The 10,266-nt window shown below is 35.6% G+C and overlaps 1 protein-coding gene across 28 annotated transcripts in view; it reads left to right on the top strand.

Moving 5' to 3' along the window:
* Window positions 1–10,266, top strand: part of LOC106874741 (C-terminal-binding protein) — a 203,928-nt gene that overhangs the window by 43,778 nt on the left and 149,884 nt on the right. For 23 of the 28 annotated variants that reach the window (XM_089363012.1, XM_089363020.1, XM_089363018.1 and 20 more), the window contains exon 2: window positions 7,073–7,333. The gene's annotated coding sequence lies outside the window, so the exon portion shown is untranslated. Of the gene's footprint in view, window positions 1–3,846; window positions 3,910–7,072; window positions 7,334–10,266 lie in introns of those variants that run through there. The other 5 variants (XM_089363015.1, XM_089363023.1, XM_089363034.1 and 2 more) reach the window with 1 other exon arrangement.

Consider the following 10,266-nt stretch of genomic DNA (forward strand, 5'->3'; position numbering starts at 1 on the left):
AAATAGAACTTGGCTGTTGCCATCACTACCACCCCCACCACCATGGAAGCTTGCTTTGACATTTCACCAAAATGTAATCTGTAAACTATGTGCGCAACCTGCTTTGCTTCTAGGTCAGATCTCATATGAGGAAACTGAAAGTTGGTTGAATAGCAAACTGTGGCCAGAGAGAGAGGGGGATGTAGAGAAAGAAGGGTGGGTGTGGTCATATGACCTAAAATTTATATTGTACTCATAATCAGAATTTTATATAATGCCTCTCTTTATTTCATTTTTATTTTGTTTTTCTGTAATTGTTTTTTTTCCTTTTATCTTTGCTTTTAGTGAAAATATTTCAGTTATTTTTTTATCACACCACTCTAAAATAGACTTTACTCCGATTACTCTTTAAACTGTTGAGCACTCTGCTGCTGCTGCTTGTTCTCCACTGGTCCATGTTTCAGTTGCTATGATACTGTGATACCAAATTACGTGGAAGAATTAGAATTGGAGTAATGTAATACTAGTATTTTAACCTTAGGTCAGCCAGGAGTGAGCAGATCTATGATCAAATAGCATTCCATTATGACCATCTTATCTCTTCATTTATTTGTTTATTTCTATAATACAATCTTCTGAGACTTTCCCTTTCTAAAGATGGTACCCTCTGACTTGAGAGAAGTTCAGCTGCTTTTCCGAGTAGGTTAAGCAATTATTTAAACAAAAGTTTGCTTGTTTACTTATAGATGCCATTGTTGTGGTTATTTAACCACAGGTTAGGCCTGATTCAGCAGATCTATGATCAAATGCATCTTTTATTTAGACATCATCATCTTGTGTGTTCTTTTGTAAGACAGCCTGTAATTTGAGGGAGATTTTGCTGCTATTTTTAGCAGGCCACCCATATAGACTTGTCTCATTAACCCTCCTCACAATTATACATTTAGATACATAATTATTTTTAGTGGATCTCTTGAAGCAAAAAAAAACAACTAGCTATGTCAATGACTTAATTTTTTTTTTTTTAACATTTGTACAGAAAGTTCATTTTGAAAATAGCTTTATTGAAACTAGTTTACCCAATTCACATTTAATTACTTTCTCTTTGATTTTGGTGGTTGTTACTTTTTAAAAAATTGCCTAATTTTTTTTTTTTTTTGTATTTAAAAAAAAAAACATTTTTAGTTGTCTGCTCTTTTCTGCAAGGAATTTGCTCTTACATTTTTCATCTTCTCTTGCTTAAATTAACAAGGATTACATTCCTGGCTACATGGTTTCAGGTTCAGCCTCATTGCATTGCACTTTGGATGAATGTTACCTACTGTAGCCTCAGGCTGGCCCAAAGCCTTGTGAGCAGATTTGGTTGGCAGATACTGAAAGACACCCTAATATCTATGAGTGTGTGTGTGTGTGTGTGTGTGTGTGTGTGTGTGTGTGTGTGCGCGCGCGCGCTTATGTCTCCTTATCTTGACATTTGCATGTTTGTTGTAAATGAATGTCATTCATTTCCGGTATTCTGTGAAAACATGACTTGGCCATTGGGAGATAAAGGGTTACAACAGGAAGGGCGTCTGGTTGTAGAAAATCTGTATCCATAGACTCCATCTAACCCATATGAGCACAGCAAAGTAGATGCTAGAACTATGATGATATTATGTATGTACATAATAGAGTATAAAGAAAAATAGATTTCCTATATATTGCTTTAAAGGAACTGACAAATCATCATTGTTTTTATATGCTAGTTCAAAATGCTTGTATCGTAAATTCTATTAACTTGTATATTTCCATGTTGCTGCAGTCTGTTACCTGGTGTGTACCTTTCACTTGAAGTTTGCTTATGCAAAATCTCTACTGTTCTGATGAATATTTAAAGAGCAGATGACTGGAGTGAAATATATTTTTTAAGTTTCATAAATTAATGAGATTTCTTGCTGTGCAGGAAATATTGTTTCAAGATAGAAGGATTGTTAAAGCAGGTGTTTTAATATATGAACTGATGTCCATTTATGTCTAGTTTTGATGTCTTAGTTGTGTATTTTGTCTTACATCTAGATTGATCTACACTTGTGTCTTGTCTGTAAGAAAGTTCTCTGTTGCAATGCCATCATGAAACTTGAACGCTTTAAATAATTATTTCTTCCTTATATATCTATAAGTTTTTTGCTAACATTATCTTCTGATACTTTAATCTGGAAAATTTGAGAATATTTACCCAAATTGTTGCTAATCCACTTATTTCATTTTTACTTATTTGTTTGTTATAATGTCATTTCTTAATTGTAAGTGCTATTGTTTTGCTTTCTTTTATTATTATTATTTTTTGTTTGTTTGTTATTGCTGTCTAGTGATGACTAAGTAAGAAAGATGGGAAGCTTTATAGCAGTTTGTATTGCATGCCTTTTCCTTTAAATTCCACCATGGTTAATAATATCTTCTTCAATAATAGATTGCTCATATGGGGAGTAAAATGACCTAGCAATCAATGCACCCTGCACTCTCTTCTTCACCCACCCGCTGCCTCCCAAATATATTTTTTCAAAAGTAGGATTACCTCGAAGCATTAGGAAAAAGACTAAAAAGGAATCCTTGTTATGCAATTGCGATTATATTGCCAGTGGTATTTTGTATGATTAGTACATAGACTGTTTACTAATCAATAGCACTGTCATTGATTTGTATGACTAACACAAGTAGCATGTCACAAGTGAATACAGATAGGGTGATGGTAGGTGTGGCTGACTTATTAATCATCAGACAGTTTAGTTACCTCAGTGTGTTGTTAAAAGGAAGAAATGTTGGTTTCAGGTGAGAGAACCCTTTGATGAATGTACAAACTCAGACTCTCACTGGTGCAGGGCCTTAGTGAATTCTTCTAGTGGTCACTTGAAATTTCTCTGTATGTAATTTAACTTCGAACTTCGTTCATCTCTTTGTGGTTTTAATATTGGTTTCAAATTTTGGTGCCAAAAGGCTGGCAATTTTGGAGAAGGGAGCTAGTCAGGTACACCAACTCCAGTGCTCAACTGGTACTTATTTTATTAACCCCAAACAAAGATGAAAGGCGAAGTTGACTTCAGTGGAATTTGAACTCGGGACATAAAATGAAAGTGTTTTGTTTGTCTAGTGTGCTAATGGTTCTGCCAGCTCGCCAATGCCTTTATGGTTTTATTATTTTGCTTTTGTGTTGTTGGCTTAACCTTTTCTTTTTCTTTTATGGCTTGTTGCTGTTGCTAAACTAACTAGTTTGTTAACTTTGGTGTTTAGTAATTTGTTTTATTAACCGATTTCATTTTGACGGAAGTCTTTAGTTCTTTCACTGCTTCAGCTAATTGAGTCAATGATTACTTCTTTTGAAAATTATACGTACACTTAGCACCTAATATTTACTAGAATACATCCTCAAGCCACTGGTTACTTTGAGTTATTACTCCTAGTTTGTTTATATATCTATCTATCCATCTATCCATCTGCTTCTCCATCTCTCTCTCTCCTCTCTCTGTATTTGTTTATGTCTGTCTGTCTGTTTAACAATCTATCAATTTATACCCCCCCCCCACACACACACACACATATACATACATAGATACAAGCTCACTTTAGTACTTAACTGGTGTTGGTTTGTTGACATCCAGCAGTACAGCAAAAGACATCATTAGTGTAAGTACTGGACTTACATACAGGGGCCAATTTGTTTGACTGAACCATTCAGGGCAGTGCTCCAGCATGACCACAGTCTTGTTAATGATATTTGTTTTGAATGGTATTAATAATTCCTAGCTATCGTTTCTCCAAAAAGTAAACTTTAGTTGGATTTAAATTAATCAATACCAATTTTTCATTATTCTTTTATTTGTTTCAGTCATTTTACTGTGGCCATGCTGGAGCACTGCCTTTAGTCGAGCAAATCAACCCTAGGACTTATTCTTTGTAAGCCCTTGTACTTATTCTATCAGCCACTTTTGCCAAACCATTGAGTTATGGAGACGTAAACACACAAGCATCCATTGTCAAGTGATGTTGGGGAGGACAAACACACACACACACACACACACACACATGACGGGCTTCTTTCAGTTTCTGTCTACCAGATCCACTCAAGGCTTTGGCCAGCCTGAGGCTATAGTAGGAGACACTTGCCCAAAGTGCCACGCAGTGGGACTGAATCCGGAACCATGTGGTTGGTAAGCAAGCTACTGACCACGCAGCCACTCCTGCGCCTATTAGTTCAAACACCATGCTTCATTATCTGTTAACATTGTATTCCAGTAGTGACTTTATAGCTGCTCAAGGACATTATCTTCTGCTTGCTGTCTTTTCATCCAGGATATTTTCCAGTTGGAGTGCTCATTTCAGAGTTGGCAGAAATGGTCTCCTTTTAGAACATTATTGAGAAGCTTTTGTTGACTATGTACTTACATATTGTGGATGCCAACCACATATTGTTTGGTCACACCAATCATCTTCTATTTGAATAGGTGACAAGCACTTTAATACATATTCATAGCTGACAGTGAAACTTTTTTTCTGCTCTTTTTGTAATTATAGTAGCTTGATATTTTGTTGAATTGTTCCTTATCAGTATAGAAGAATGCTTTCTGAAAGTGCGGTTGTATATTGGCAATGAATCTTGGAGTCGTGCAAGCCAAAAAGAAAAATAACCTGTTGTCTGTTTGTTGAAAGGAATAATTGGAGCAGCGTGTGCTTCGGCTTTTTTTTTTTTTTTTTACGGCTTCAGAAAAGACGAATTGACTAATTAAGCAATTAGTGTTGTCTGCTATGACAAGAACTGGAGTAACCTGATTAAAAATAAAAGGTTGTGAATAAGAGGAGGTTAAAATGTTATGTACAGTTAGTTGGATGTTTTCAGGTAGAGGAGTATTAGTCATATACACCTCATATGTCAGCAAGTTCAAATAGATAACTTTGAGGAAAGAGTGGACATAAATGTCCACATAAAGGAAGAAAATTGAATGGGGAGATTATAAAGGATTTGAAACTAATCCTGTATGTTGAGTATATTTATTTGTGTTTCATATGTTGGAATTGAGCTGGCTAGTTTTATTGCCCCCATAACTTGAGAATGATTTCAGCTACCTCAGTGGGTTTTTTTTTTGTGTGTGTTTGTGAGTTTTGTTATCGACACAAGCTAGCTTGCTCTTTGACTTGCACACTGGGCAAAAAGGCTTAACAGTATTTCGTCCGTCTATATGTTCTGAGTTCAAATTCTGCTGAGGTTGACTTTGCCTTTCATTCTTTCAGTGAAACACTGGGGTTGATGTAGTTGACTAGTCCCCTCCCCTCAAATTTCAGGCTTTGTGTCTTTAGTAGAAAGGATTATTATTATTATTAGGCTGGTGAGTGCCAATATTGGTAGAGCATCAAATAAATTGTTTCTACAGTATTTAGTTGTGCTTACTGCTTTTTTCTTTTCAATCTTCGAGGGAAGTCAATCATACTGAGATTTTAATCAATTGTATTCGGCCTTAGAATTTGTAGCTTTGATTCCAAACATCCGTAGCCCTTGGCAAATGTTGGGAATTCTTACTGCTGAATTGTAGCTTAGGTATTATTGTGTTTGGCATTGCTGGACAAGTGAGCACTTAATTAATTTCTTTTAGAATCTTATTGGTGCTAATTTGGAGCATAAATAAAATGCTACGTATTTTTGGATTTCTTCCTCAATATGAAATCATGTTTACTATTTACCATCTTCTCATATTCTACTAATATAGTAGATAAACCTCCTTGCAGTAAAGCTGTGAGCAGGAAAGGGTGGATGCTGGTTGATGACCTTTTGATGCCTTAAGAGCAACAAGAAAATATGTATTTTCAGAACCAGACAGGTGTGCCAAATGAAATTCTTTTTACTGTGCCAACTGAGATTGATTCACCACACTAGGCTTTGAGGTCCATCACCTTTATAAATTCTTCATATTATTCTTGTTCGTGATGTGGTTGTTCTGATTTCAGGCTAAATTTAGATAGATTTTTGTTTTCTTTTTTTTTTTGTGTTCTTGGTTGTCATGCTGCAGTCAATACCCTCAGCTATTTATACCAAAATGACAAACAGTTTAACCTTACAGCCTGTGTGATAATAGTAATAAAAAAGTGTTACTTTCTACATCCATCAGTTACTGAGATTTAAGTTGCATACATAAATGTGTTCTACCTCGGTCTACCTGTGTTTGTGTGTGTGTACATAGTACTTCAGAAGATGATCTTCATATAATGTATCCATGGAAAAACAGCTTGGTGCAAAGGCCAGTAAGCTGTTACAGATATTTATGTACATCTTCGTTGACTTATCCATTTGAGAATTGGGTATGTTAAATATCAGATGCACTGCAGTACCAGTGAGGGCATTAAGTTTAACCAAATGATATAGAAGTCAACCTTTGCTTAATTATTATTTTATATACACACACACACACACACACACACACACACATACTTTTTGTTTCTGTCTATCAAATCCACTCACAAGGCTTTGGTCAGCCCTGAGCTATAGTAGAAGGCACTTGCCATATTACCATTAGCTTCTGTTTGTCAGCAGGCAATCCCATCAACACCAGTATAATACCTTAAGAACAGCGAGTTGGTTAGGTGGCAGGTGCAGTGATTAATGCAGACTTGTTCTGCATTAATCAGAAAACAAACTCCTAGTCATAATTGCCAGTTCGAATAAGTTTCTGTGTTATGGGAGAGATGTATGAACTCTGGACCCCACCCCAGCCAAGCAAAACTGATTTTCTGAGGGAAATTCCAAGCGTTTTGGATCCTGCTGAGCAAATGAGAACCTTTATTGAAATATTTTTGCTGACTTGGGCTACTTTTAGTTTCATCTGTCTTCAATGTTTATTTAACACTAATGATGATGATGGTGGCAGTGATGATGATACAGATGATGCCGTTATCATTTTGTGTCTGCTTTCCATATCAATGCTTAATTAAGTTTTACCAATGATTAAATAAATTCCTATCAATGATTACTTAAATTAATGTCTATGATTATTTAAATTTCATTTCCATTTTCTTCTTAATTTTAACTTTCCTATTTCCTATACTAATGATCTTCCATTTGTCTCCACAGGTGTCTGCTGCTTTTAATGTGTTTTCCTCACTATTTGGCTGCAAAATATGCAGTTATGGTCAAGTTGCAATTCACTTAGCAACTTCCCCCAACAATCTACCACAGCTGCTGCATCCCATCTTGATATCTCTTCAAAATCTTTGGATATACAAAAATAATCAATCATTGGATATTTTTGCTATCGGATATATATATCTATCTATCTTATCTCATCACTAAGCATATCAATAAGGACATTTCCATTCATTTTGTCTTGTGAAGGTAGGTTTACAATATTTTTCTTCTATTGTCATGTTTTTCCAAAAGGGAACTTTAACCCTTTAGCATTCACATTCTTCTGTGAAAAGCAATGCTTATTTATTCATATTGTTTTGAATTAAGAATGCATTATCTTGTAACTTTGAGATTTTTTTGAGGTAAACATTAATTTTTAGAATGATATTGTAGGGTCGGTGTGAGAGGCCAGATTTGGCCAGTTTGAACTTAAACAGGTAGAATATTTTGGCTGGATATGGCCGGTTTAAATGCTAGAGGGTTAAAGGAGTTGAAGGGAACAATGATCTATATTCTATTTTTTTATTTGCCATTATCCCATCCGAGTTCTTGCTTAATAGTGTTTTAACCCTTTTGCATTTAAACCTGCCATATCCAACCAAAATATTCTCTGCCTCCTTTATGTTTAAACAGGCCAGATCCAACTTCTTACAGCTATTTTACAATGTCATTCTAAACGAAAATAATCACATCATTGAACTCTCAAAGCTGAGAAATAATGCAAGGTTAATTCAAAACAAGGTGAATAAAAAGCATTAAATTTGACGGAATAATCTGAATGCTAAAGGGTTAAACTACTTACTGGACAATGGTCAAAGTCTTAAAATTGTGTTGCCTACACATATTACATCCTGTCCATTGGCAAGACACATTTTTTTGTTGTTAGCTGTCAATAGGTACTCTGAGGAGGGGGTTAGCTTACTGCTAGAAGCAGTGCTTGGGGTTGTATAATTGACCGACATTCCTTTGGCTTACAATTTTTTCTCTTCTTTGTTTACTCTCTCTCCCCACCCAAGTCTGTTCTGCAGCCAACAACAAGAACCACCATTCTAGTGTATTTCTCACCAGAGTTAACTGAATAACTAAATAATTCACTTTCTTTCTATTGCATATTCAATGATGTAAACAATGGACAAGAACAATATATTTGTCACATTTATCAAACTCTGATAAAAACAGACAAAAATAAAATGGTTGTAATAGATTGATGGTATGGTTGATGAAGCATCAGTGGTTTTTACTCTTAAAGTTTAATCAACTGTAGTTTCGGTGCTGACGAAAGAAATCATTTATAATTGAGGATTAATCAGTCTCTTCTATTCTACTTTTGCCGTTAGCTAAAGAAATAGCTGGCATCTTTTTTAATATCTCATAGGTTATTGACTTCCTTTGTATATATTCACTCCCCCACCAGCTTGCTCCGTGACTAATGGCAATTGTGCTGATCCAGTAAGGCAGTCTTTTTTCTCTCTTTTTTTTTCTTTTTTGTCCATTAGTTGGTGGGGAAGGCAGTACCTGTTTACTTGTTCATTACAGGGTTTCTGAGGCTGGTGAGAGGAAGGGAGTGAGGAAGGTATCCTCAAAGCAGAAACCTGGTGTAAATACTTACAGCAGAGTGGTGAATTTCACTACTTGGGTAATAGAATTAGTTTGTCACCTGGTTTAGCATCCGTGTTGGCCATAGTGGGATTTCAACTTAGAACCCAAAGGGCCAGACTTGCTTTGGATTGGTACTTCTTTATTGACTGTGAAAGGACGAAAGGCAAAGTTGATTTTGGCTGTGTTTGAACTTGGAAGAAATTTTCCAAGGTGTTCTTTCTAGCATGCTAACAACTGCCAATTTGCTGCCCAAGATCAGTTTTTTTACTCTTAAAATCTGTGAAACAAGTTTATAGTTTATGTTTGTACATGCTTGTGCTTGTTCCTTACTTCCAGCTTTATTGTACATAATTCATATTAGAACAATAATCTTTCTCACAGTAGCTGTCAGTGTTCTGTGGCCACTCGATCGAGAAACTTAATTGTTTATTTATACTAAGAGGCTTTACTTCTCTTGGCTATTTGTAAAGTAACTTTTGTAGTATTCGTTCACTTAACTATTTACCAATGTAAATGTCTTTCTAACTTTTTTGCCTTTTCTGATTTTTTTTTTTTAAATCCTTTTCATTTCTCTTGGCAAATTTTAAATGAACACTTCAGCTACCAGCAGAATTGACTGCACTTCACTGATTTGAAGGAATTGTTCCCACTCTTTCCACCAGATAATTCTGCACTTAGATGAAGGAAATGCCAACAACTAGAGACAATTCTCGATATGAAAACCCACTAATGTCATGTAATATTAATGTAATATATATCCACATCATTGTTTAATATTCTCTTTTCCATGGTTGCATGGATCAGAGGGAATTTGCTGAGGCAGTTATTCTACAACCAGATGCCCTTCCTGTTGCAAATCCTCATTTATTAACAAACAAAGTAATTTCTTTCCCCATAGCTGTATGCTTTTTATGAAAGATTGAAAACAAACAACATTGTTTGTATGATGGTGAAGTTTGTTTACAACCATCACATGGTGTCAAGACAGTGAACACACGCATGAGGCTTCCTTTAGTATCTATCTTCCAAATCTACTCATAAGGCTTTGGTCAGCCGCGGACTGTTTTGAAATAGGCTTGGCTGTGAGGTGAAGAAGTTTTCTTCAGAACTACATCATTCCATGTTTAATTCTACTGTATAGTACCTGAGGCAAGTGTCTTCTACCAAAGAAGTGCCTTATGAGTAAAATTTGGGGGACTGAATCTGAAACTACAAACAAACTTCTTAACTATACAGCCATGCCTGCTTCTAAATCAATAAACAGATGAGAGCTTAGAGTCTGTTCAAAATCACGTTTTAAATCTGCTGCCACCATTTCGTTTTGTAGAACAACTCATTTACCTAATTCAATGTACCAAGGATAAGTGGTACCAAATAAACTGGGAATGTTTTAATCTGATGCAGACCGGCATCCTTTCCAGGAAAATGCTTTATCCGTCATGCCCTTAACTAAATGGAATTAAGTGCTGGCTGGCTCTTAAGAGACTCCCAAGTTTAAGGGAGACAAATTTTTTGTCTTATCTTTTCTATTCATATCTCTT

The sequence above is a fragment of the Octopus bimaculoides genome, chromosome 14 (assembly GCF_046866305.1).
Source record: "Octopus bimaculoides isolate indiv1 chromosome 14, ASM4686630v1, whole genome shotgun sequence".
Classification (NCBI taxonomy): domain Eukaryota; kingdom Metazoa; phylum Mollusca; class Cephalopoda; order Octopoda; family Octopodidae; genus Octopus; species Octopus bimaculoides.